The sequence below is a fragment of the Populus trichocarpa genome, chromosome 4, assembly GCF_000002775.5.
Source record: "Populus trichocarpa isolate Nisqually-1 chromosome 4, P.trichocarpa_v4.1, whole genome shotgun sequence".
NCBI lineage: Eukaryota > Viridiplantae > Streptophyta > Magnoliopsida > Malpighiales > Salicaceae > Populus > Populus trichocarpa.
The window spans coordinates 13,317,446-13,345,034 of record NC_037288.2 but is presented as its reverse complement, the minus strand read 5'-3'; the positions used below and the strand labels follow the sequence as shown (position 1 = coordinate 13,345,034).

The window sequence follows — 27,589 nt, the reverse complement described above, 5'->3', positions numbered from 1 at the left end:
GTTATTTCTGCTTAGGGCATCTGCTACAATATTTGCCTTCCCCGAGTGATAATCAATAAGACAATTATAATCCTTTATCGATTCTATCCACCTTCTTTGCCACATATTTAATTCCTTCTGTGACATTAAGTACTTCAAACTCTTATAATCTATAAAAATTTATACTTAGGCTCCATACAACTAATATCTTTATATTCTTAATGGAAGACTTCTGCTGCCAACTCCAAATCATGCACTGGGTAGTTTACTTCATGAGGTCTTAATTGCCTTGAAGCATAAGCAATTACCTTTCCATTTTGCATTAACACACATCCTAGTCCTTTGTTTGATGCATCACTGCACACTATAAATCTTTCTTGTCCTTTAGGTAATGTTAGTATTGGAGTAGTTGTTAACCTTTACTTGAGTTCTTGAAAGCTTATCTCACATTCCTTAGACCATTCAAACTTAACTTCTTTTCGAGTTAATTTGGTCTTTGGAGAGACTATAGTTGAGAAGCCTTCTATAAATCTCTTATAGTACCCAGCCAGCCTTAGAAAACTTTGAATCTCAGTCACATTGGTGGGTCTCTCCCATTTCAATATAGCTTTATTTTCCTAAGATCTATATATATGCCTTTTGTTGAAACTACATGTCCCAAGAAAATTACCTTGTCTAACCAGAAGTCATATTTGCTTAGTTTAACATACAGCTGGTTTTCTCATAATACTTGCAAAACATTTCTTAAGTATTGCTCATGATCCGTTGAAGATTTTGAATATACTAGGATATCATTAACAAACACCACCACATACTTATCTAAATAGGATTTGAACACCCGATTCATCAAATCCATTAACATTGCAGGGGCATTAGTTAATCGAAATGACATTACTAAAAATTCATAATGCCCATATCGAGTTTTAAGAGCAGTCTTCGGTACATCCTGCTCCTTGATTCTTAGTTAATGATATCCCAATCTCATATCTATCTTGATACTGTGGTTGTTTGATGGTTAGGATTAGTTATATAGCGGATCTGTTAACTAATCAACATAAGAAAAGATAAATATTTAGAGTATAAATTAACGTTTTGTTTCCATGATCAATTGTGATTTCTATAGGTGGACGTTTACTTGTGACCAATGTTTGTTTTCTTGATAAATTTTGGTTTTCTTTGATTTATCATTGATTGTTTCTTTCTATTTACTATAGCATAGCATATATAACTTTACATTCCCCCCCAATTGCACATCGTATAACATAAAAATCTGAACTAAAACTTCCTCATGGGATCGACCCCTTGCTTGCTCTATACTAACTTGTTTATTTAAGCTACGGTAATTAATTTGTGCGACTGCGACACCGCAACAAATTTTGGAGTCATTGTCGGGGAAGTGATTTTAGTTGATTCTTGTGCTATGATTGTTATTTATTTTATTGAAAAAAAAGAAACAAATTTTTTGCTTGCGCTGGTACTATACAGTATGGTAGAGTTATTGTTCAAAATCTATTTTTTGGTGGAATTAGGTCTCAGCCTTTTGTTTCCTGAAGGGAAACAACGTTCTGAACTAGACTAGTCGCCATCAACCACTAGCCCCACTTTATCGAGGCCAAATTCCACTATTTTCTAGGGTTTTTAGGCAATTTTTGTGTTTTAGCGTAGGATTTTCATTCAATTTACACAACTTTAAATCTTTTGTGTGGTTGGTTTCTTTTGAGTTTTCTTGACGATTTATGCCTGTAACCCGTTCTACTAACCAAAGACAAGTGTAGGTAGATCTCGAAATAGAGAACATTTTACGCAGGTTACGAAAGGAAGCTCACGTCAACACTATCACTGTTGCACGACAATAGACACTCAAGGAGCTTGCTGCTCCTAACATGGAGAATCAACCATTGTGCATAAACATCGACAACAATGCCAACTTCGAGCTCAAGTTTGGTTTTATACATTTACTGCCAATATTCAATGGACTTGCTCATCTTAAGGAGTTCCATATGGTTTGTGTTAGCATGAAACCGAACGGAGTTGACGAAGAACAGGCTAAGTTGAAAGCTTTCACTTTCTCTTTAAAAGGGGCAGCAAAGGCGTAGCTTTTCTCTATTCTCCTAGGTTCCATTGGAACTTGGAATGGCATGAAGAAGATTTTCCTTGAAAAGTATTTCCCAGCCTCTCGAGTTGTCAATATAAGAAAAGAAATATGTGGGATTCAACAATCTCATGGGGACACACTCTCTAAGTATTGGGAAAGATTTGAGCAACTATGCATTCAATGCCCTCATCATCAGATACCCGAGCAGCTGCTCATTCAATACTTCTATGAAGGACTGTTGCCTACTGACCATAGTATCATTGATGCGGCAAGTGGAGGGGCATTGGTAGATAAGACACCCGAGGCTGCACCCCAATTGATCTCAATATGGCAGCCAACTCGAAACAATTTGGCACGCGTGGAGACTTCCCAAGCAAACGAGTAAATGAGGCAAGTATTTCTAACCTTGAGAATAAAGTTAATGATCTTACTTCTCTTATGTGTTCTTTGGCTTGTGGAAATGTACAGTAGGTGAAAGTTTGTAGCATATGCTCCTTATAAGGACATGCTTCGGATATGTGCCCAACAATGCAAAAAGATTACATTGAACAAGCTAATGCAGTTGATGGAGCATTCAATGGACATCCCCAGCATAGAGATCATCCAAACTTATGCTATGGGAACCCGCCTCAACAAGGCAATCAAGGTCGATAGTTCCATGGATTTCAGCCTTAATAGAATTATCAAGTGAGACAACCCCCTACATTCACAAATTTCAATGTTATGGGGTTATCGAGTGATGATCTTCCTGAGATGATGAAAACCTTGGCTTCTAATACAGTGACATTGCAATAAAATGTCATGTCTTTTAAACAGGAATCAAGGTCAAGCATTCACAACTTAGAGAAGCAAATGGGACAAGTAGCTTCAAGTGTAGGGAAATTGGAGCCACAAATGAATGGAAAATTGCCCTCCCAAACATTGAATCCAAAAGAGAATGTTAGTGTGATCACGTTGCGAAGTGGGAAAGAACTTGAAGAGTGAAGGTCAAAACAAATTAAGATGGAGGAAGAATAGGAGATAAAAACCGAATTGAGTATAAAGAAGAAACGTCCTCCTCCTCCTCCACAAACTGAAACAACGACCAATACTTCAAAGGTAAGTCCTAATTCAATGAATTCCAGTTTAAAGATAATTCCCCCCCTTTCCTGTGAGTTCTTCTAGGTCTAAGAAAGAAGACAAAGAAAAAGAGATTTTAGAGGTTTTCAAGAAAGTGGAACTCAACATTCCTTTGATTGATGCTATCAAGCAAATTCCCAAATATGCTAAATTCTTAAAGGAGTTGTGTACTACCAAGAGAGCATACAAGCTAAAAGGTTACGGAATAGTGAGTATGGGTGAAGTTGTATCTGCTGTTGTTCAAAAGAATATGTCTTTGGAGCAAAAAGACTCAGGTGCATTTACTATCCCATGTGTTATTGGTAATGCTAGTTTGAAAAGAGCCCTATGTGATTTGGGTGCATCCATTAGTGTTATGCCTAAACATGTTTATGATTCTCTTAGTCTTGAGCCTTTGATTAAAACTAGCTTTGTAATACAACTTGCGAATCATAGTTTTGTTTATCCACTTGGTGTGATAGAAGATCTCCTAGTCAAGATTGATAGTTTGGTTATTCCATGCGACTTTTATATTCTTGATATGGAACGTGATTCTTGTGATGCATCAAACAACACTCTTATATTATTTGGGAGACCATTCTTGAAAACTGCTAATACAAAAATTGATTGTGGTAAGGATACTTTGTCTATGGAAGTAGGAGATGAAAAGATTAAATTTAATTTTCATGATGCAATGAAATATCCTTACAACAATGTTTATTCTATCACATCTTATGACCAAGTTGATAAGTGTGTGCAACAAGTTTTTGATTTTGATTGTGAGGATGGATTAAGCGTAGCTTTGAGCTATAGCTATGATTTTACCAAGATAGAAGAGATAGAGAGGCACATATATGTTCCCCAAACCATGCAGGAATCAACATTGGCTTTGTAAGCTTTGCAAATCGTTCCCCATGGTAATGTCTTTGTTGATTTAGTACTTTCACATAAAAAGCTTTTGCCATCTATTTTACAGGCCCTTGAGTTAGAGTTGAAACCGTTGCCTGATAATTTGAAGTATGTATTCATTGGAGACAACAATACACTTCTCATTATCATAGCAAAAGGTTTGACAAGTGCGCAAGAGGAAAAACTTGTGAAGTTGTTGTGCGATCACAAAACAGCCATTGGATGGACTTTAGCCAACATCAAGGGCATTAGTCCCTCGATGTGTATGCATCACATACTATTGGAGGATAATGTGAAACCAATGAGGGAAATGCAAAGGAGGTTGAATCCGCCTATGATGGAGATAGTGAAAGCTGAGATTTTGAAATTATTAGATGCATGAGTCATTTACCCCATCACGGACAGTAAATGGGTGGTGCCTATCCATGTGGTGCCCAAAAAGACCGGAATCACGTTGGGAAAGAACAAAAATGATGAACTCATTCCTACTCGTATCTCGAGTGGTTGAAGAATGTGTGTTGATTATAGAAAGCTTAATCTTTCTAGACGCAAAGATCATTTCTCATTACCATTCATGGACCAAATGCTTGAACGCTTAGCAGGTAAGTCTTTTTATTGCTTTCTTGATGGATATAGTGGATCTAATCAGATTGTTATTAATCCTGAAGATCAAGAAAAGACTACATTTACATGTCCATTTGGTACATTTGCATAAAGGAGAATGACATTTGGTTTCTGTAATGCACCTACAACTTTTTAAAGACGCATGGCGAGTATTTTTTCTAACTATGTTGAAAGAATAATTGAGGTTTTCATGGATGATTTCATGGTGTTTCTTTTGATAGGTGTTTAGAACGTTTATCTTTAGTCTTGAAAAGATGCATTGAAACTAACCTTGTCTTGAACTATGAAAAGTGTTATTTTATGATAGAACAAGGAATAGTTCTTGGGCATGTTGTGTCTTCGCGTGGATTAGAGGTTGATAAACTTAAAATAGATGTCATTTCATCATTGTCTTACCCCTCATGTGCGAGGGAAGTTCGTTCTCTTCTTGGCCATGCAGGTTTCTATCGACACTTTATCAAAGATTTCTCGAAGATTACAGAACCCTTGTGCAAATTATTAGCCAAAGAAGTGAATTTTGTGTTTGATCAAGCATGTAAAGATGCCCATGATGAGCTTAAGAGGCGTATCACATCTGCCCCTATCATCCAAGCACCAAAATGGTATGAGCCTTTTGAGATAATGTGTGATGCGAGTGACTATGCGGTAGGGGTTGTACTTAGGCAAAGAATAGGGAAGAATTTGCATGTTATCGCCTATGCTTCCCACATGTTAAACAAAGCGCAATGCAATTACCATACAACTGAAAAGGAACTTTTTTCAGTGGTGTTTGCTCTTGAAAAATGCAGGTCATATCTACTTGGTGCAAAAGTCATTGTTTTTAATAACCATGCAGCTTTAAGGTATCTTTTGAAGAAAAAGGATTCCAAACCAAGATTGATTAGGTGGATCTTGCATTTACAAGAATTTGATCTTGAGATCAAAGACAAAAAAGGTACCGAAAACCATGTGGCTGATCATTTGAGCCGATTGAGGCCCGAGGATATACAAACCAAAACAATAAGAGAGACATTCCCTAATGAGCAGTTGTATGTGTAACATCCCCATATCTGGGATAAAACAACAATCTCATGTTCATTGATAAACAAAGTAATTAATTTATATATATATACATGGTGTTCATATTAAAATTTACCGAAGTTTTCACTAAAATCTCGGTAGAGTCTCCCCTATATCGGGAGATTCCAAGTTATCGACATACAACCTGTTTACACTTCTAATATCCCGCATCTCCTAAGTCAATTCAACCCAGCCATCCTGGGTCTCAATCCCACAAAACATCATTATTCATATCAACCACAATAATTTTTTTTTTATCAAAGGTAAGTAAATATATCAGATAAAAAAATATACAAGGCTGGAAAACCAGTAAATTCATATACAAGATTTACAAAAGAGGGAACATACTCCCTAAACAAAACACCAAAACCAAAAAGAAGCATTATCAAGCGAAAAGAATTAGCTGACAATGGTTAGATGAGGAACCTAATCAAAGACAAGGTGCCGAACCTAACACATGGCACAAAAAATATAAACAGCGAGAATGACTAAAGCGGCAACCAGAACAAAAAAAGAGCTCTTAGCTACAACACCAAAGCAAGACAAGCATCAACAACCTCAGCAAACTGAAAAGCAATACTAGCAGCCATCCTGAATGGTAAGCAACTATTCATGAAAGTGCAAAATCATGTAGAACAGAACCTGGAATCTGCGAAAAACAAAAGAGACTGGATTGCAAGAGTTATCAAAGACTCTCTTTGATGCGAACCCTAGCAGAATTTAATGGTATTTGCGACCCTAAGATCAATCTAACCCAAATTTGTTGAGATTTGAATGAGCTTATCACAATGGAAGACTTGCTCCAAGGCAACAAGACTATAAACCAACTCGATCACAACGCCTACACCTGGAGACGAGCAAATAAAGTATAAATTCACAACAAATAATGGTCAATTCTTTGAAGAGTTGAAAGTTCAATCAAGAAACGAGATTGAGCAACCAAAAGTCGGCTACAATGCTGAAAATATCATCAAAAGTCCGACCTAAAATTATTCCTAAAGAGTATTTAAACTCCAAGCCAAAACCCTAATTTCCCTAATGGGTCTCACATAAACCCAATTTAAATAATAATCAACCCAAGCTAAAACTAGCCCAAACTAATTAAAATAAACAAAATAAACAAGTCAAAAACCCAAACAAATTGTCTCCTCTCAAAATAATTAAAGTTTGATAGCCCAACTAATTAAATAAGATAAGTTCGTTGTTTCTGCATTCTGTCTGGCAGCAGCAAGACCCAACTTAAAATGGATGGTTCTCTCTCGTCTTAATGAATTAGAAGACGTGCCATATATCGTTGGAAAGGTATGGAAGTCTAGTTTCCAGAACAACTAGAGTCACAGCAAAATTCAATCTGTAGCTCTAGTTATGATAAAAAGAGTAACGAAATGTCAAACTGTCCGAATCTAGTCTTCTTCTCTCAATCCTTGTGTAATGGTCTTGGTTCCACCAACAAGCCCCTCTTGAACATGAATCAGATTAATCAAGGCTTGCTCTTTATTATTAAAATCCTCTTGAAGTCCACCTTAGCCCATGTATCTTGAAGAAGTCCATTGAAAGCTTCTTTGAACTTCTTAGCCCTAAGCCTAGTAACTGGACCAACTGGAACCTCCAATGGATCCTTTGATGGTTGGATCGCATCACTCTTGTTTCTCTCTTCCCAAATCAAGTAGATAAGAATACCAAGGGAGACTCTTCACATTCTGCTAGCAGTGTTGCTTCTGCAAGAAGGAAAACCACGAATTGCATTATTAATGGTCGACATTCTTTTGTACAGATGAAGCCAAGATTTTATCATCCTCTAGAGAAAAGAGGTCCATGGACAACTGAAAAATAGATGATTGTGGGACTCTTCATCAACCCGACAACCACAATATTTATGATAAACATTGAACAACAATTATCATTATGGATGGATAAAAGATATAAACATGCATACATGGAACATGATTATATGAACTACAGAATTAAATTCATCTAATCAAGTTTAAATATTAATTATACAAATTAAGTTATACAAATGTTTCCATGTTTATAAAATATAAGGTCATCCTTCCTAGACTACATAACAAAAGGTGAATAAAAGCTAAAATCAACTCTTGCCTCGCATGCGATGGACCTGAAACAAAATACATATTATTGAAACATGAATATTGCAATAAGTACAGTTATACCAATATCCAATAATTTGAAAAGGTAGATATGTATTCTTGTTTTGTTCATTTCTCCTTTTCCGTTTCCATTAGAACTCCTTTTCATTCATCTACCAAAAACTATTTCCTCTCTCATTAGCAACTCCATTCAAGATTCCATTAAAATCAACTGCAACTATTTCACCCAATGCATTACTAATACCATTTTCATCAGTATTATCATATCCCCTTGGCATTAGTGTATGGAGATCCCTTACCCGGGACCCTGATATACACTAAATGTATGCTAGTAAAAAAATCATGGTGATCCCCTTACCCGGGACCCTGACATACACTAAATGTATGCTAGTAAAAAAATCATGGTGATCCCTTACCCGGGATCCTAACATACACTAAATGTATGCTAGTCAAATCACATCTTACACTTCTCATATTTTCTTTATCAGTGGTACTCCCATCATTTGGCGAATTCACACCAACTTCCACCATTTCACATAACATCAAACGTTTGCAAGTTCACATCTCACATTATTAACATATTAAATTCTCAAATTTAACTAGAAAGCTTGGGTGAGGATCACCTACCTACAGTAGAAGCTCTACTTGTGCTCCCCTGCTACTGCTACTGCACTACGTCGGTGGTCCCTCCTGCAATCACAGGCTTATCTTGTAGTTTTTCCTCATTCAAGGATACATTTTATATCATATCAACAGCCGATAGATCTTTCTTTCAATCATTTCTTTCTTTATAATTTATGTTTTTTTTCTAAGTACACCCATTAATATCGTCATTCTTTGTCCAACCATGGTTATCATTCTTTTCTTTATATTTAAACTGTTACTGTATTGAACTGTTACTGTTTTTGTTTTTAAACCGTTACTATCTTGAACTGTTACTGTATTGAATTGTTACTGTATTGAACTATTACTGTTTTTGTTTTTGAACCGTTACTGTCTTCAGAGATCGTATTCTGATCTCTCCTCAGATTGTTAACTATATCCAGAGTTCTAGAACTCTGTTTCAAGCGAGGTTGGCCTATTTGGAAAGCTAAGACACGAGGCTACAAGTCCTCTGAAGGAAGGAGAAGCCAGTTCTATCCCCAAGATAGTCAAAATTGCTCATCAACTAATCAGTCCTACAGCCCTACAGAGTTAGTCATGACCCAGTCTCGGTTGGTGACCGATAATTGGAGTTCTACAGCTCCAAATTGAGAAAGACTAGTTTCTTTCGTTAGATAACATCCAAAAATACAATTTCTATGAAGGAACCTGATCCTAATTCCCTCATGCTCCTACTTGAAATCATACTGAAAGTTAGGAGACGAGCCTATCCAGATTCGTCACCCCTTTCCATTCACACATAACATTCACAAACTACATTTTCTAGTTAAATTATCATGGTTTCACGCCCCTAATCACATACCACACATGAATTAACTTAATTTTAATAACTAATGCTTTTTCCCCAATTTAAGTCTAAGAACCCTAATCTATAATTCAACATCAAGGCATCAATTCATAATCGAATTTGAAATGAATTATAAGATCATGTTTAGAACACCTTACCTGATAAGAATTAAGGTTTCGATCTTCAACCAGTTGAAGATTTTCGACTCCCTTCTTCCTTTTTTTTCTAATGACAGTCAACCCTCCTTCTTCTCTTCTTGTTCAAATTTTCTTGTTACTCCCTTGCCCACAAGTGTTTATTCCATCTATAAACCCTTAATCTTGGATGGGTTCTTGAAATTTTGGCGTTTCTCTCTTGATTTTGCAAGAATGGATACAAAAACTCCCTCTTTTCTTTCCTTTTGATTGCTGTGGATTTTTTTGGTGAGGAGAGGAATATTTATACTCTATAATTTCTCTTATTTGTACTTAGGCCCCATTTCCTTTATGTGTACTATTTTTTACCCCCACATCTTTTTCTTCTTATAATCAAGCTATACCTCTTTTCATTTCTTATAACTTCATCCCAGAACTTTTAGTTTAGCTTATTTTTCTCAATTTAATCCAATCCTCAACATTTTCGGGTTAATTTATAATGTCCTGAAATATTTTTCCTGGAAATTTATATCCTAAAATTTTTTGAATTCCCATTTTTTTAATTTAACCTTATGCATGAATTTCTTCACTTTATTTCCATTTAGTTAGTTTGCAATTTATGTAACCTTATTTTCCCGGGGTTTACCATATGTGTTACATTCCTCTACAAGACCATGGTATGCTGATTTGGTGAACTATTTAGTCACCAAAGAATTCCCTCCAGGTTTGTCTAAATCCCAAAAAGACAAATTACGAGCTAATGCTAAATATTATTTTTAGGACACTCCTTATCTGTGGAAATTTTGTGTGGATCAAGTAGTTAGGAGATGTGTACCATAAGATGAATTTCATTCCATTCTCACTTTTTGTCATTCTTATTCTTATGATGGGCATTTTGGAGCAAAAAGAACGACCCATAAGGTACTTGAAAGTGGTCTTTATTGACCTTCTATTTTTAAGGATGCATATCACTTTTGCAAATCATGTGAAAAATGCCAAAGAACAGGTAATATCACTCATAAGAATCAAATGCCTTTAACGAATATTCTTGTAAGTGAAATTTTTAATGTTTAGGGTATTGATTTTATGGGTCCATTCTATTTTTCTTTTTGTAATCTTTATATCCTTCTTACTTATGATTATGTGTCTAAATGGATTGAGGCGAAAACCACATATACTAATGATGCTAAGGTTGTTTTGGATTTTTTCAGGACTCACTTATTTGACAGGTTTGGAGTCCATAAAGCTATCATTAGTGATCGCGACACTTATTTTTGCAATCATTCAATGGAAGCATTACTCTACATATACCATATGACTCATCAGACTTCCACAGCCTATCACCCTCAAATGAATGGCCAAACTGAAATTTCAAATCGAGAAATCAAGTCCATTTTGGAGAAAACAGTGCAACCTAACCGGCGAGATTGGAGTCTATGACTTGGTGATGTACTTTGATCTTATCGGACTGCTTACAAATCATCTATAGGAATGTCACCTTATAGGATGATTTATGGAAAAGCATGTCATCTGCCGGTGGAGCTTGAACACAAAGCTTTTTGGGCCATTAAACAATGTAACATGGATTATGATGTTGCTGGGATTGCCAGGAAGTTGCAATTGCAAGAGTTGAAAGAGATACGAAATGACGCTTATGAGAATGCAAGGATTTACAAAGAAAAGACCAAGAGTCTTCATGATCGACTGATTACAAGAAAAGAGTTTCATGTTTGAGACAAAGTCATTCTTTATCATTCGTGTTTGAAACTTTTTCCTGGAAAGTTGCGCTCTCATTGGATTAGACCCTTTGTTGTTTATAATGTTTTTCCTTATAGTGTAGTTGAAATTACAAGTTTAGAAATAAACAAAGTGCTCAAGGTCAATAGGCATCGATTGAAAACTTTTTATGAAGGTTGGACTACAGAACTCAACGCGTTCGTGGAGTTAGCTGAACCAATCTATGAGGCATGAGCATGTGATATGTCGAGCCAATAACATAAAACAAAAGCGCTTATTGGGAGGCAACCCAGTACGGAAAGAAAAAAAATTAGATTTTCTTTCTTTTTCCCTTATCTTTTATTTTTCGCATTTTACTTTATTTTTGTCATTCTCTTATATTCCTTTTATTTTATTCCAACATTGATTCTCTTATGTTGTGTTTAAAGTGTGGTGACATGATCAAAAGATTGATGTCTTATCCCAAGTGTAGGAGTGTCGAAGTAATAAATAACCCGGCAAGACTAGGGTCGAACTATAGGGAGGTGAACTATATAAATTACAAATAATATATATATTTAATAAAACAAAGAGTTTATGAGAATTTTATGGGATATTGATGTAACAACTAAACAAGGATAAATCAATTGTCAAGGTTAGAGGATCCACTAATGGTATTTCAAAGAAGTATAATATAAACTCTTTTTATTACTCAACAGGAAACCACACACAAAGGAGGTTCCAATCGGATTATAAATTATTAACATGATTACATTAGTTATCTTATTCGAATATGTTGATACTTGTAAATGTTGTCAGGTATTCATGATGTTAATTTATGTTAACAACAAATCAAGTTCCTTTCATAGCACAGGTGTCGGTTATACCATACAGTTTGAGCTATGAAAGTGCCAAGTATTTGTTGTACCAAGGATTATACAACATAAATCTAGATTAACCATTTAACAAGCAAAGTATTAAGAGTGAATAATATAACAAATACAAAACATGTTAGTATCAAACATTAAAGTCCATGTTGAGTTTATAGTATACTTATTATTACACCATTAGTGTAACCTTTTCACCTTGACATAATAAACTTAGCTAAACATGATTAAGAAGAGAAACATAAACAAATTAGATAAGAACATATTTATGATGAAAAGCATAAACAAGAGATTAATGAGAGTGATTAGTACTTAAAAGTGCATTTTTATCAAGGTTTTATATCATTATTTTGCACTTGAAGTATCAATAACTCCTTAGCATGTTTTATAATAACAAGTCTGATAATATAAGATACCTTTAATTTATGGTAAATGTTCATTTTAAATGCAGGCCTATCACATAAATCAAAGGATTGATTGATGAGTCCTATCACATAAATCAAAGGATTGATTGATGAGTTTAACTACTTAAATTAAGAAGACAAAGAGAGGGCTAAGCTTAGAAAAGAGATGCTGGTTGAATTCAAATTGCAACACCATTCGGTTATTAGATCATAACTAGAGCTGTAGAACTTAGATTTAGGTTTGGTTTATATGGATAGAAAACTAAGACATAGGCCTAAAACTTTCATGAAGAGTCCAAGATTCAAAAGGACCGTTTTCAAGTTCAAATTGTAGCAACAACAGAGAAGTCAGAATATGTCCTGCAGCCCAGACATTGTTCAGTGTTCAGCCCATATCTCGAGTTCTAAAAGTTCAAATGATCGTATTCTTTTTTTGTTGGAAAGCGAAGACAATTTACCAGAACTTTCATGAAGACTATCCGTTCAAATTCTGATGTTAGCAATGATGTTTTCTGCAGACAAGAAGATAAGGATTGTTACCAAGTCAAGAGATGGCCACTCACTCAACAATTAGTCATCAAATCAATAGTTCCAAATTTTGGCCTATAAAAGGAGGCATTTGCCATGCATTTAGACATCTTGGTTTTCAGATCAAGATCATGTTCTTGCTCTCTTTCTTTATATCTTTGTTATGCTTAAGTTTTGCTTTCATTAATCTCTTGTTTATGCCTTTCATTTCCTTTACTATACTTATGTAATCATGTTCTCCTCTTGTTTATTTATATGTTTATCTTATTTATTATGTTTAGCTAAGTTTATTATGTCAAGGTGAAAAGGTATTCACTAATTGTGTTAGGATAAGTATAATATAAACTTAATATGGATTTCAATGATTATATCCTAAACAACTTGCTATTAACATGTCTTATCATTTTTATCTTATTAATTCTGAATACCTTGCTTATTAAATGGTTAATCTAAATTTGTGTTGTATAACACTTGGTACAACAAATGCTTGGCACTTTCATAGCCAACAGTATGATATAACCTACACCTGTGCTATGAAAGGAACTTGATTTGTTGTTAACATAAGTTAAGATCATGAATTCCTAACAATATTTAAAAGTTTGGTGTTATTTAAATAAGATAATTAATATGATCATGTTAATAATTTATTATGAGCTATTAATGAAAAATCATCCAATTGGAACCTCTTTTGTGTGTGATTTCCAGTTGAGTAATAAAAAGAATTTATATTATACTTATTTGAAATACCATTAGTGGATCCTCTAACATTGACAACTGTTTTTATCATTGTTTAATCTTCACATTAATCTTACATTTCAAAGTCCTCATCATCATCATCATCATCATCATCATCATTATTATTATTATTATTATTATTATTATTTATAATTTATATAGTTAACCTCCATGTGGTTCGACCCCGGTCTTACTAGGTTATTTATTATTTCGACATTCCTGCACTTGAGATAAGATATCAATCTTTTGATCGTGTCAAGTTTTTTGCGCCGTTGCCAAGGAGGTAAGTTACTGTATAAATTATATATTTTATTTGATTTTATTTTTCTTTTCACTTTTATTGTCTTTCTTATTTTTGTTTCTTCTTTTTCTTATTTCTTTGTTTTCCTTTTGCACTTGCATGAGAGTTTGGTCACGCACATTAAGTGGTAGACTTTCTAGGAAATCCTCATCATTTTCAGAAAACATGGTCGAAGAGGATAATCGGTCGCTTCATAATGAGAATAATGAGAATAACCGTGTTAGAATACTTGAAGACTACATGAATCCAACAAGAACAAGTGCACGATCATGTATAATTTTTCCTCCTGATGCATCTCATTTTAATTTTAAGCCAGACATTATTCAACTTTTATCTACTTTTCATGGCTTAGATCTAGAAAATCCATACTTGCATTTAAGGGAATTTGAGGAGGTCTGTAACACCTAAAATGACTTAAATTGTAGCATGAACACCATAAGATTAAAGCTTTTTTCTTTTTCATTAAAAATAAAGCTAAAACATGGCTATAAAATCTGAGGTCAGGATCCATTCGTGCTTGGGATGAAATGCAACAACAATTTTTAAAGAAGTTTTTCCCTTCTCACAGAACAAACTCTTTCAAAAGACATATCACCACTTTCACTCAAAAACCAGGAGAAACATTTTACCAATGTTGGGATAGGTATCGAAACTTGCTTAATACTTGCCCTTATCATGGTTTTGAAACATGGAGATTGGTTTCACATTTTTATGAAGGGTTAACACCTAAAGATAGACAAATGGTGGAATTGATGTGCAATAGAATTTTTGAAGATAAAGACCCTAATGAAGCAATGGAGTACCTAGACTTGCTAGCTGAAAATGTTCAAAATTAGGACACTGCAGGCACTTGTGAGGCACCAGGTAAAACTCAACCTCATACATCTAGTGGAGGTATGTACAACCTTAGGGAAGATCATGACCTCCAAGCCAAATTTGCATCTTTAGCTAGAAAAGTTGATACACTGGAATTGAAAAAGAGTGGTCAATTAAAATCTGTTCAAGAAATTGTGTGTCAAATCTGTGAAACTAATGAACATTCAACCAATGATTATCTAAATTTGCCTTCCTTCAAGGAATATCTCCATGAACAAGCCAGTGCTTTAAACAATTTCCAATGGCCAAATCATGATCCATACTCACAAACGTACAACTCTGGTTGGAGAGATCATCTAAATTTCAGTTTGAAGAGTTGTAACAACAATGCACAAACTTCAAAGCCACCATTCCAAGCACACCATAATTTTCAAAATTCTCATGGATATTGATTAGTACTTAAATGTGCATTTTTATCACGGTTTTATATCATCATTTTGCACTTGAAGTATCAATAACTCCTTAACTAAAGCATGTTTTATAATAACATATCTAATAATATAAGATACCTTTAATTTATGGTAAATGTTCATCTTAAATGCAGGCCTATCACATAAATGAAAGAATTGATTGATGAGTTGAAGTACTGAAATTGAAAGGATAAAGAGATGGCCAAACTTAGAAAAGAGATGTTGGTGCAGTCCAAACTGGAACACTGTTTGGTAATCGGGTCATAACTGGAGCTGTAGATCTCGGATTTAGGTCTGCCTTATATGGATGGAAAGCTAAGATATAGGCCTACAACTTTCATGGGGAGTCCTAGATTTAATAAGGCCGTTTTCAAGTCCAAATTATAGCAACAACGAAGAAGTCCGAATCTGTCCTGCAGCCCAGACACTGTTCAGTGTTCAGCCCATATCTCGAGTTCTAGAAGTCCAAATGATCTCAAATGTTTACCCTGGAAAGCTGAGACAATTTCCTAGAACTTTCATGATTTAAGTCTATTGAAATTATGACGTTATCAATGACGTTTTTGGTAGACAAGAAGATAAGGATTGTCACCAAGTCGAGATGTGGCCACCCACTCATCAATTAGTCAACAAATCAATAGTTCCGAATTTTGGCCTATAAAAGGAGGCATTTGCCATGTATTTAGGCATCTTGGTGTTCAGATCAAGATCAAGCTCTTGCTTTCTCTCTTTATATTTTTGTAATGTTTAAGTTTTGCTTTCATTAATATCTAGTTTATGCCTTTCATTTCCTTTTCTTTACTTAGTTAACTTCTTTCTCATTTATGTTCTTATCCTGTTTATTTATGTTTCTTTCTTTCATTATGTTTAGCTAAGTTAATTATGTCAAGGTGAAAAGGGTACACTAATGGTGTAAGAATAAGTATAATATAAACTTAACATGGACCTTAATGTTAGATATTAACATGCTTTATATTTGTTATCTTGTTCACTTTTAATACTTTGCTTGTTAAATGGTTAATCTAGATTTATGTTGTATAACACTTGGTACAACAAATACTTGGCACTTTCATAGCCCATACTGTATGGTATAACCGACACCTGAGCTATGAAAGGAACTTGATTTGTTGTTAACATAAGTTATAATCATGAATGTCTGACAACATTTACAAGTATTAGCATTATTCGAATAAGATAACTAATGTAATCATGTTAACAATTTATAATATGATTGGAACCTCCTTTGTGTGTGGTTTCCAATTGAATAAAAAGAGTTTATACTATACTTGTTTGAAATACCATTAGTGGATCCTCTAACCTTGATATTTGTTGTTATCATTGTTTAATCCTTACGTTAATCTTCCATCTCAAAGTTTTCATCAACTTCTTCTTCTTCTTCATCTTTATTATTATCATTATTAATAGTATTATTGGTATTATTATTATTATTATTATTATTACTACTATTATTATTACTATTACTATTAGTATTATTACTATTACTACTAGTATTATTATTATTATTATTATTATTATTATTATTATTATTGTTATTCTTGTTACTATTGTTGTAGTATTATTGTTGTTTATAATTTATACAATTAACCTCCCTGTGGTTCGACCCCGGTCTTGCCGGGTTATTTATTACTTCGACACTCCTGCACTTGGAAGAAAACATCAATCTTTTGGTCGTGTCAAGTTTTTGGCGCCGTTGCCGAGGAGGTAAATTCTTGTACAAATTATTATCATTATTAATAATTTATTTATTTATTTTCTCTTTTCACTTTTCGTGTATCTAACTTTGTTTCTTTTCTTTTGTTTCCTTTTCTTTTGCTTTCTTCTTCCTTTTATTCTCTTCCTACATGTGTATGAGAGTTTGGTCACGTACATTAAGTGGTAGACTTTGTAGGGTATCCTCATCATTTTCAGAAAATATGGCTAAAGAAGATAACCAATCGCTTCATAATGAGAATAATGAGAATATTTGGGTTAGAACACTTAGAGACCACATGAATCCCACAAGAACAAGTGATTAGTACTTAAAAATGTATTTTTATCAAGGTTTTATATCATCATTTTGCACTTGAAGTATCAATAACTCCTTAACTAGAGCATGTTTTATAATAACAAGTCTGATAATATAAGATAGCTTTAATTTATGGTAAATGCTCATTTTAAATGCAGGCATATCTCACAATTCAAAGGATTGATTGATGTGATTAACTATTGAAAGTGAAAGGACAAAGAAAAGGCGAAGCTTAGAAAGGAGATACCGATTCAATTCAAATTGGAACACTGTTCAGTTATTGGGTCATATCTGGAGCTGTAGATCTTGGATTTCAGTTTACTTTATATGGATAGAAAGATAAGAAATAGGCCTACAATGTTCATGAATAGTGGAAGACCCAAATCTGCCGTTTTCAAATCCAAAATTTGGCCACAAAAGAGAAGCCAGAATCTGTCCTGCAATCCAGCCCAAACACTGCTAAGAAGTTTACCCATATCTGGAGTTCTAGAAGGCTAAATGACGTGAAATGTGGTGGGTTGAAGGAAAATACAATTTCCAACAACTTTCATGAAGAAGACCTGCTCCAATGCTGATGGTAACAATGACATTTCATCCAAACAAGAGCTTGAGGGCTATCCACCACGTCCACCAGCAGCACTACTCAGTATTGTAGCTATATCGCGAGTTCTAGTGATCCAAATGTTCTGAAATGTTATGGGTGGAAAGATAAGATGATTGCCAACAACTTTCATGAGGAACACGTTGCCAAATTCTGATTGCATCAATGTCACTTTATCCAGCCAAAATGGTTGAGTGCTGCTGTCCACCAAGTCCACTAAATCAATAGTTGGCCACTACATCAATAATCAATTACCAAATGAATAGTTCTGAATTTTAGCCTATAAAAGGAGGCATTTGCCATTCATTTAGAAATCTTGGTTCTTCATATCAAGATCATGTTCTTGCTCTCTCTTTATATTTTTGTAATACTTAAGTTTTGCTTTCATTAATCTCTTGTTCATGCTTTTCATTTCCTTTACGATACTTAGTTAATTTATATCATGTTTATGTTCTTATATTGTTTATTTATGTTTTTCTTCTTCATAATGTCTAGCTAAGTTAATTATGTCAAGGTGAAAAGGTTTCACTAATGGTGTTAGGATAAGTATAATATAAACTCAACATGGACTTTAATGTTTATATCCAAGAAAGTTTGCTATTAACATGTCTTATCATTTTTATCTTATTAATTCTTAATACCTTGCTTGTTAAATGGTTAATCTAGATTTGTGTTGTATAACACTTGGTACATCAAATACTTGATCCTTCATAGTCTTCGGCCGACATCGTTATCATGAGAGGAACTTGATTTGTTGTCAACATAAGTTAGCATCATGAATACCTGATAAAATTTATAAGTATGGTGTTACGTAAATAAGATGATTAATATGATTATGTTGATAATTTATAAAGAGTTTATACTTTACTTATCTCTAATACTATTAGTGGATCCTCTAACCTTGACATTTGTTTTTATCATTGTTTAATCTTCACATTTATCTTACATCTCAAAGTCCTCTTTAACTCATCATCACCATCGTCATCATCATTGTTGTTGTTGTTGTTATTATTATTATTATTATTTATAATTTAAATAGTTCACCTCCCTGTGGTTCGACCCCGGTCTTGTTGGGTTATTTATTACTTTGACACTCCTGCACTTGGGATAAGGCATCAACTCTTTGATCGTGTCAAGCTTTTGGCGCCGTTGCCGGGGAGGTAAATTCTTGTATAAATTATAATATTTATTTTATTTTCACTTTTTACTTTTCTTGTATCTAACTTTTGTTTCTTTTGTTTTGTTTCTTTTTCCTTTTATTCTCTTTCTACATGTGCATGAGAGTTTGGTCACGTACATTAAGTGGTAGACTTTGTAGGGTATCCTCATCATTTTCAGAAAATATGGCTGAAGAAGATAACCAATCACTTCATAATGAGAATAATGAGAATAATCGAGTTAGAACACTAAGAGACCACATGAATCCAACAAGAACAAGTGCACCCTCATGTACAGTTTTCTCTCCTGATGCATCTCACTTTAATTTTAAGCCAAGCATTATTCAACTTTTACCTTCTTTTCATGACTTAGATCTAGAAAATCCATACTTGCATTTGAGAGAATTTGAAGAAGTCTGTAACACCAATAATGACTTAAATTGTAGCATGAACACCATCATATTAAAGCTTTTTCCTTTTTCGTTAAAAGATAAAGCTAAAACATGGCTACAAAATCTTAGGTCAGGATCCATTCGTGCTTGGGATGAAATGCAACAACAATTTTTAAAGAAGTTTTTTCCATCTCACAGAACAAACTCTTTCAAAAGACAAATCACCACTTTCACTCAAAAACCAGGAGAAACATTTTACCAATGTTGGGATAGGTATCGAGATTTGCTTAATACTTGCCCTCATCATGGTTTTGAAATATGGAGATTGGTTTCACATTTTTATGAAGGGTTAACACCTAAAGATAGGCAAATGGTGGATTTGATGTGCAATGGAACTTTTGAAAATAAAGACCCTGATGAAGCAATAGAGTACCTAGACTTGCTAGCTAAAAATGCTCAAAATTGGGACACTACAGGCTGTTATGAGGCACCAGGTAAAACTCAACCTCATACATCTAGTGGAGGTATGTACAACCTTAGGGAAGATCATGACCTCCAAGCCAAATTTGCATCTTTAGCTAGAAAAGTTGAGGCACTAGAATTAAAAAAGAGTGGTCAATTAAAATCTGTTCAAGACATTGTGTGTCAAATCTGTGAAACGAATGGACATGCAACCAATGATTGTCCAACTTTGCCTTCTTTCAAAGAATGCCTCCATGAACAAGCCCATGCTTTAAATAGTTTCCAAAGGCCTAATCATAACCCATACTCGCAAACATATAACCCTTGTTGGAGAAATCACCCAAATTTCAGTTGGAAGAGTGGTAACAATAATGCACAAACTTCACAGCCACCGTTTCAAGCACACCATAATTTTCAAAATTCTCATGGATATGCACCTCCTTATGCTCCACCTCCTAGAAGAAATCTTGAGGAAACATTGCATGCATTCATTGAAAAGCAGGAGACAATTAACACTCAAAATGCTCAAACCATGGCAGATCTAAAAGATGCTCTTGCAAAATTCACATCTTCTCTCAGTTTTCAAGAGAAAGGTAAGTTTCCATCTCAACCACAGCAAAATCCCAAGGGGCAATACAATGCAAATGCAAGTAGTTCCGGAAGCCAACACATGGATCAAGTCAAATCAGTCATCACTCTTCGCAGTGGTAAGGTTATTGAAAAACCCACTCTTGAACCTTGTGAGAAAGATGATGAGTTAATCTCCGAGGGTAAGGAAGGGGTTGAATCTAAACATTGTAAAGAAAAGACTGATTCCCTGCCAGCACTTCCATTTCCTCATGCCATGACCAAACAAAGGAAAGTCAATCACAACTCTGAAATCTTTGAAACTTTCAAACAGGTAAGGATCAATATACCTTTGTTAGATGCTATTAAACAGGTACCTTCTTATGCTAAATTTTTAAAAGATCTGTGCACTGTGAAGAGAAAACTAAATGTGAAAAAGAAAGTCTTTTTAGCCGAACAAGTGTCATTCTTCAGAACAATAATGCTTTGAAATATAAAGACCCTGGTTGTCCTACAATTTCTTGCTTTATTGGAAAACATAAAATTGAAAGAGCTTTACTTGATCTTGGAGCTAGTGTGAATTTACTTCCATATTCAGTCTTTCAGAGTCTCAATCTAGGTGAGTTAAAACCAACTTCTGTAACTCTTTTACTTGCCGATAGATCTGTAAAAGTGCCTAGAGGAATAGTTGAAGATGTGTTAGTACAAGTTGATAAATTCATTTATCCTGTGGATTTTGTTGTCTTGGATACACAACCTGTTGAAACATGTAATTCAATTCCTGTTATTTTAGGACGTCCGTTTCTTGCAACTTCTAATGCATTGATTAATTGTAGGAATGGACTGATGAAGTTATCATTTGGAAACATGACATTGGAGATGAATGTTTTTAACATTTGCAAGCAACCTGGAGATGATAATGATTTACAGGAAGTAGACTTTATTGAAAAATTAGTTTATGATCAATTTCAAACTACTTCCAATGAAATTGAGTTTAATGAATCTGAAGATTTGCAAATGGTTTATTTTTAGGAAGAATCAAGGGCAAGTAATTGGAGACCACAAATTGAAGAATTGCCACCACGATCAATTGAGTCTATACCTTCAAGTGTTCAACCACCAAAACCTGATTTGAAGCCGTTACCATTCAATCTGAAATACTCATTTTTGGGAGAAAATGAAACTTTTCTGGTAATAATCTCTTCCAAACTTAATGCACATCAAGAAGGTAAGTTGTTACAAACTCTGAAAATGCACAAAAATGCATTAGGATGGACCATAGCTGACATAAAAGGAATTAGTCCTTTGATTTGCACACACAGGATTTATTTGGAGAAAAATGCTAAACCCTCTAGAGAAATGCAACGAAGGCTTAATCCTAATATGAAAGAAGTCGTGAGGAATGAAGTCATTAAGCTTCTAGATAATGGAATCATTTATCCTATTTCTGACAGCAAATGGGTAAGTCCTACCCAAGTTGTACCCAAGAAGTCTGGAGTTACTGTGATAACAAATGAGAAAAATGAGTTAATTCCAACTAGGACTATTACTGGTTGGCGCATGTGCATTGACTATAGGAAACTTAATTCAATGACTAGAAAAGATCATTTCCCTTTACCTTTCATGGATCAAATCCTAGAAAGAGTTGCAGGTCATGAATTTTATTGTTTCCTAGATGGCTATTCAGGTTACAACCAAATTGAAATTGCATTGGAAGATCAAGAGAAGACTACTTTCACATGTCCATTTGGAACTTTTGCATATAGAAGGATGCCTTTTGGATTATGTAATGCACCAACCACGTTTCAAAGATGCATGCTTAGCATATTCAGTGATATGGTTGAACGTTTTCTTGAATTTTTTATGGATGATTTTTCTGTTTTTGGCGATTCATTTGATGATTGTTTGACTAACTTAGAAAAGGTTTTGAGCAGGTGTGAAGAGAAGAATCTTGTGCTGAATTGGGAAAAATGTCATTTTATGGTAACAAACGGCATTGTACTAGGTCATATTGTTTCATCGAAAGGAATTGAGGTTGACAAATCTAAAATTGAGTTAATTGCCAACTTGCCAACACCAAAATCTGTTAAAGATGTTAGATCATTCTTAGGACATGCTGGATTTTACAGAAGGTTCATCAAAGATTTTAGTGTCATATCTAAGCCATTGTGTAACCTTCTAACAAAGGAAAATGTTTTTGAATAGACTGAACAATGTGAAAAGCCTTTGTTAAACTTAAAAGCTTGCTCACTTCTGCTCCTGTCATTCAACCTTCTGATTGGTCATTACCTTTTGAAATAATGTGTGATGCTAGTGATTATGCCGTTGGTGCTGTCTTAGGACAAAGAAAAGATAAGAAACCCTATGTAATTTACTATGCAAGTAAAACTTTAAATAGTGCTCAAATGAATTATACTACCACTGAAAAGGAATTACTTGCAATAATATTTGCATGTGACAAGTTCAGATCTTATCTTGTTGGCTCACCTGTTGTTATTTTTAGTGATCATGCAGCTTTGAAATATTTTCTTTCAAAAAAGGATTCTAAGGCTAGATTGGTACGATGAATTTTGTTACTTCAAGAATTTGATATCACAATCAAAGACAAGAAAGGCACCGAAAATGTTGTCGCGGATCATTTGTCAAGATTGACAATAGATTCCACATCTGACATCACACAAATCAATGATTTCTTTCCTGATGAATATTTACTTTCTGTTGCTACAATGCCTTGGTTTGCTAATATTGTTAATTTTCTTGTTTCAGGACATTTGCCAGCTCATTGGAGCACCCAAGACAAAAGAAAGTTCTTGACCAAAGTGAAGAACTTTTTTTGGGATGACCCATATTTATTCAAATATTGTCCTGATCAAATATTTCGAAGATGCATTCCTGACAATGAGGTAAGTAGTGTCATTAAATTTTGTCATTCTGAGGCATGTGGGGGTCATTTCTCATCAAGAAAGACAATTGCAAAAATCTTACAAAGTGGATTTTATTGGCCCACCATGTTCAAGGACACGCATGCATTCTGCAAGATTTGTGAAAATTGTCAAAAGTTGGGATCTATTTCAAAATGTCACATGATGCCTTTAAATCATATTCTTGTCATTGAGATCTTTGACTGTTGGGGTATAGATGTTATGGGTCCATTTCCTCCATCATTTGGTTTCTTGTACATATTAGTCGCAGTAGATTATGTTTCAAAATGGATAGAGGCAATTCCAAGTCGAAACAATGATCACAAAACAGTGATAAAGTTTTTGAAAGAAAATATTTTAAGTCGATTTGGAATCCCTCGAGCCATGATAAGTGATGGTGGAACACATTTCTGCAACAAGTCATTTGAGTCTTTAATGAAGAAATATGGAATCACACACAAAGTTGCCACCCCTTATCACCCTCAAACAAGTGGACAAGTAGAACTTGCTAATAGGGAGATCAAACAGATCTTGGAGAAAACAGTGAACCCTAATAGGAAAGACTGGTCTTTAAGACTTAATGATGCACTTTGGGCTTATCGAACTGCTTATAAAACATCATTAGGTATGTCACCTTATAGACTAGTCTATGGGAAACCTTGTCACTTACCTGTGGAACTTGAACATAAAGCTTATTAGGCTATTAAAGCTTTCAATTCAAATCTTGATGATGCTAGTCAGCTGCGAAAATTACAAATAAATGAGCTTGAGGAAATAAGAAATGATGCATATGAAAATTCAAGAATTCATAAAGCAAGAATCAAAGAGTTTCATGACAAGAAAATATTGAGAAAAACATTCAATGTTGGTCAAAAAGTCTTGCTTTATAATTCTCGACTCCATTTATTTCCTGGAAAACTAAGATCAAGATGGAGCGGTCCTTTTATTGTGAAACATGTGTATCCATATGGGGCCTGTGATATTGAGAATCCAAAGAGTGGTAATGTTTTCAAGGTAAATGGACATCGTTTGAAAGTTTACTTTGACAATTTTTCAGTTGAAAATGACTCTATTGAATTGGGTGATCCTGTATATAAAGATTGATTCTTTTCCTCACATTGTTTTTGTGTTTCTTTTTGGTGTGACCTTTGTTTTGCTAGTTTCTCTCACCCCGGTCAAATGGCGGATAACGGTACTCCGTGACTCTTAAAGTCGGTTCTTTCAGTTTCCCATGATAACTGATATCTGTGTATATGTTTGTGCAATTCTTTGCTCTTTCTCCCTTCTTTGCATCTCTTTTCCACTTCTCATCTAAAAAAAAAAATGGACACCACTCTTGAAAAATTGAAAAAGTATTTTCCTGCTCTGCCTCAGAATGCGATTACAAAAATTTACCGTGCTAGATGTGCAAGATTGCGATTGTTAATGAACCATGGAATTCCTGAAGATATTCGCTGGCTAATTGAAGCAAAGGTCCGATTATCAGGTGAGTCCTCCAATTCTTTCATTTCATACATGCCTGGAACAGGTCAAAGCACTTTTGCAAAGAAATGTCGTGCAAAACGACTACAAGTCTGTCACAGATGTGCCAGATGGACTTGTAATGCAAAATGTCGTTCTTTAGGAATGGTATCTATAAATCGTGAAGATAAAATACAGTTCATTAAGGATGGCCTGAGTAAGGAGTCTTTAGATAATCTTCTGTTGACTCTTGAGACGCACCCTAGTGGAGATGTGCATCGTGCAATTCATGATTTATGGCCACAATTTCATAAGGAACATGCTCGACATAGTCTTGGGAATCTGACTAAAAAAGACCCTGTTTGCCAGTTTTTAAGAAAATTGGATGGGAAGCATATCCCCGACCCATAGAGGGCGTTTAAGCCGTTCTTGGACGTAAAACCAAGGGAAGATGTGAGCCACAATCACAACTGCTTGTACATACACATTTTTTTAAAAAAAATAAAGAGAGAGAGAGAGAGAGAAAAGAGAGAGAGAGAGAGAGAGAGAGAGAGATTCTAGCTGGCCTATATATAGGTGGTATGATTGCTTTTTCAATTTCTCATCTATAAAATCTTCTCTTCCTTCCCTTCATTTTTACTCAACCCACACATTTAACAGATAGCGAAGTGTGTAGAAATGGCAGGTTCCTCAAGTCCTCAAATAAGAAATATTTGTGTTTTCGGTGGATCCAGTCCTGGGAAAGAAAAAGAGTTTTTAGAATCAGCAAATCATCTTGGTCAGGTATTAGCTGAGAGAAAGATTCATTTAGTGTATGACGGAGGCAGCCTTGTGTTAATGGGAGGTGTGTCCATAGTTGCATTTTTAGGAGGTAGTCAAGTTTTGGGGGTCGTCCCCAAAGCTTTCGCAAAAGAGGACCTCCTTGGAAAAACAATTGGAGAGGAACTACAGGTCTCTACAATGTCTGAACGATTGAATACAATGTTTAAACACGCTGATGCCTTCATTGCCTTACCAGGTGGTCTGGGCACATTGGAAGAGATCTTTCATATTTCCTCTTGGGCCCAACTTCACATTCACCATAAACCTATAGGTTTGTTAAATGTTAATGGTTTTTACGATAAATTGTTGTCTTTTCTTGATCAAGCTGTGGAACAGGCATTTCTAACATCTTCGGCACGACAAATCATAATCTCTGCTGCTACTACTGAACAATTGATTGACCAACTACAATCTTTCATCCCTATCATTGATCCCTCCATGAGTCACATACATTGGTCAACTGAGGAAAGCCATAAAAGCTTAGATTGGATTTGAGCCTTCGTTTGTGAAACCTTGTGTCTTTTGGTTTTATTAATAGCATATTATTTTGTTTTGTTATTTCTTATATTTGTTTAAGTGTGTTTCAGGTTTTTCAGTGTTCGTTGTTTCAGGTGATGTCTTCTATACTCTATCTTTCTACCTTAGGACATTGAGGACAATGTCTCGTTTTGGTTGGGGGGAAAGGGTAGTAGTTGATTGATACTAAAAAAAATAAAATTAACTAACTATGTTTTCTATTTGCAAAACCGTTGTTACTAAGATGGCAGAGTCAAGGAGTTCTTTTGTTAAAGTAACTCTCGAGACGCATCTTAGTAAACATTCTTAACAAGGTCTATCATAATACTTCTTGAAATATTCAGGTTTACAAACTCTCGCATTATTATCAATTGATTCTGCTTATATACTAATTGAACAAGTATTCTTAAACCTTCATTTTCACACACACACTTTAACATATGATTGTGGATCGCACATTGGATTATTACATTATTTATGTTCTTTTGTTAAAGGTAACAACTAAGGGAAAGGGATAGTATATAATTCAAAAAAAAAAACAAAAAAAAACAAAAAAAAATGAAAAAATATACAATAATAATAAAAACGTAGATAAGTTTGGTTTCGTAGCCTCCCTAATCTAAGCAATTAAGCCCGAAGGGGTGTTTTAACATCTAATACCCTAAAGTCAACTGACTTGGGAGTTATTGGCCCAACGCTTGTTACATGGGTTTAGGAGAAAAGCTTAAGGGAATCAAACATTGCACTATCTACGTATCAGAATCTGCAACTCGAGTTATTAAGCTCGAAGGGGTGTCTCAACACTTAATGCCCTAAGACCAACTGGTCTGGGAGTCATTAGTTGAAAGCTCATTACATGGGTTAAAGATGCATTGTGTTTTAAGTTATATGTATATAAAAAAAAGAAAAAAAAAAGATAATAATCCCAACCCGAGGAAGTTAACCTTAAACATTAGAATAGAATATTGTTTTCTTCCAATAAAAGCCCCATCATCTATGTTTTCATACATTTGAGCACATAAAAAAAAGAAAAGAAGGTTTATTAATATTTTTTTAAGAGGTATTGAGCAGACATATATAAATTTAACGAGAGTTTGTTTACTTGGATAGATTAATGGAAGTTAAATGATGAATGCCTTGCTTTGTGGAACTTGCAAATTGTTTTTTTCTATTTTAACGCTTTGATTACTAGGGACTAGTAATAAGCTGGTTGGGGGGTGTGATTAGTACTTAAAAGTGTATTTTTATCAAGGTTTTATATCATCATTTTGCACTTGAAGTATCAATAACTCCTTAACTAGAGCATGTTTTAAAATAACAAGTCTGATAATATAAGATAGCTTTAATTTAT

The 27,589-nt window shown here is 34.5% G+C and overlaps 1 long non-coding RNA gene across 1 annotated transcript; it reads left to right on the top strand.

Moving 5' to 3' along the window:
- Nucleotides 1–20,702: 20,702 nt before the first annotated feature.
- LOC127905166 (uncharacterized) lies at nt 20,703–23,964 on the top strand. Its single transcript, XR_008058918.1, has 4 exons — nt 20,703–20,978; nt 21,449–22,452; nt 22,553–23,421; nt 23,557–23,964. It is a non-coding gene; the product is annotated as an uncharacterized LOC127905166 (long non-coding RNA).
- Nucleotides 23,965–27,589: the final 3,625 nt, after the last annotated feature.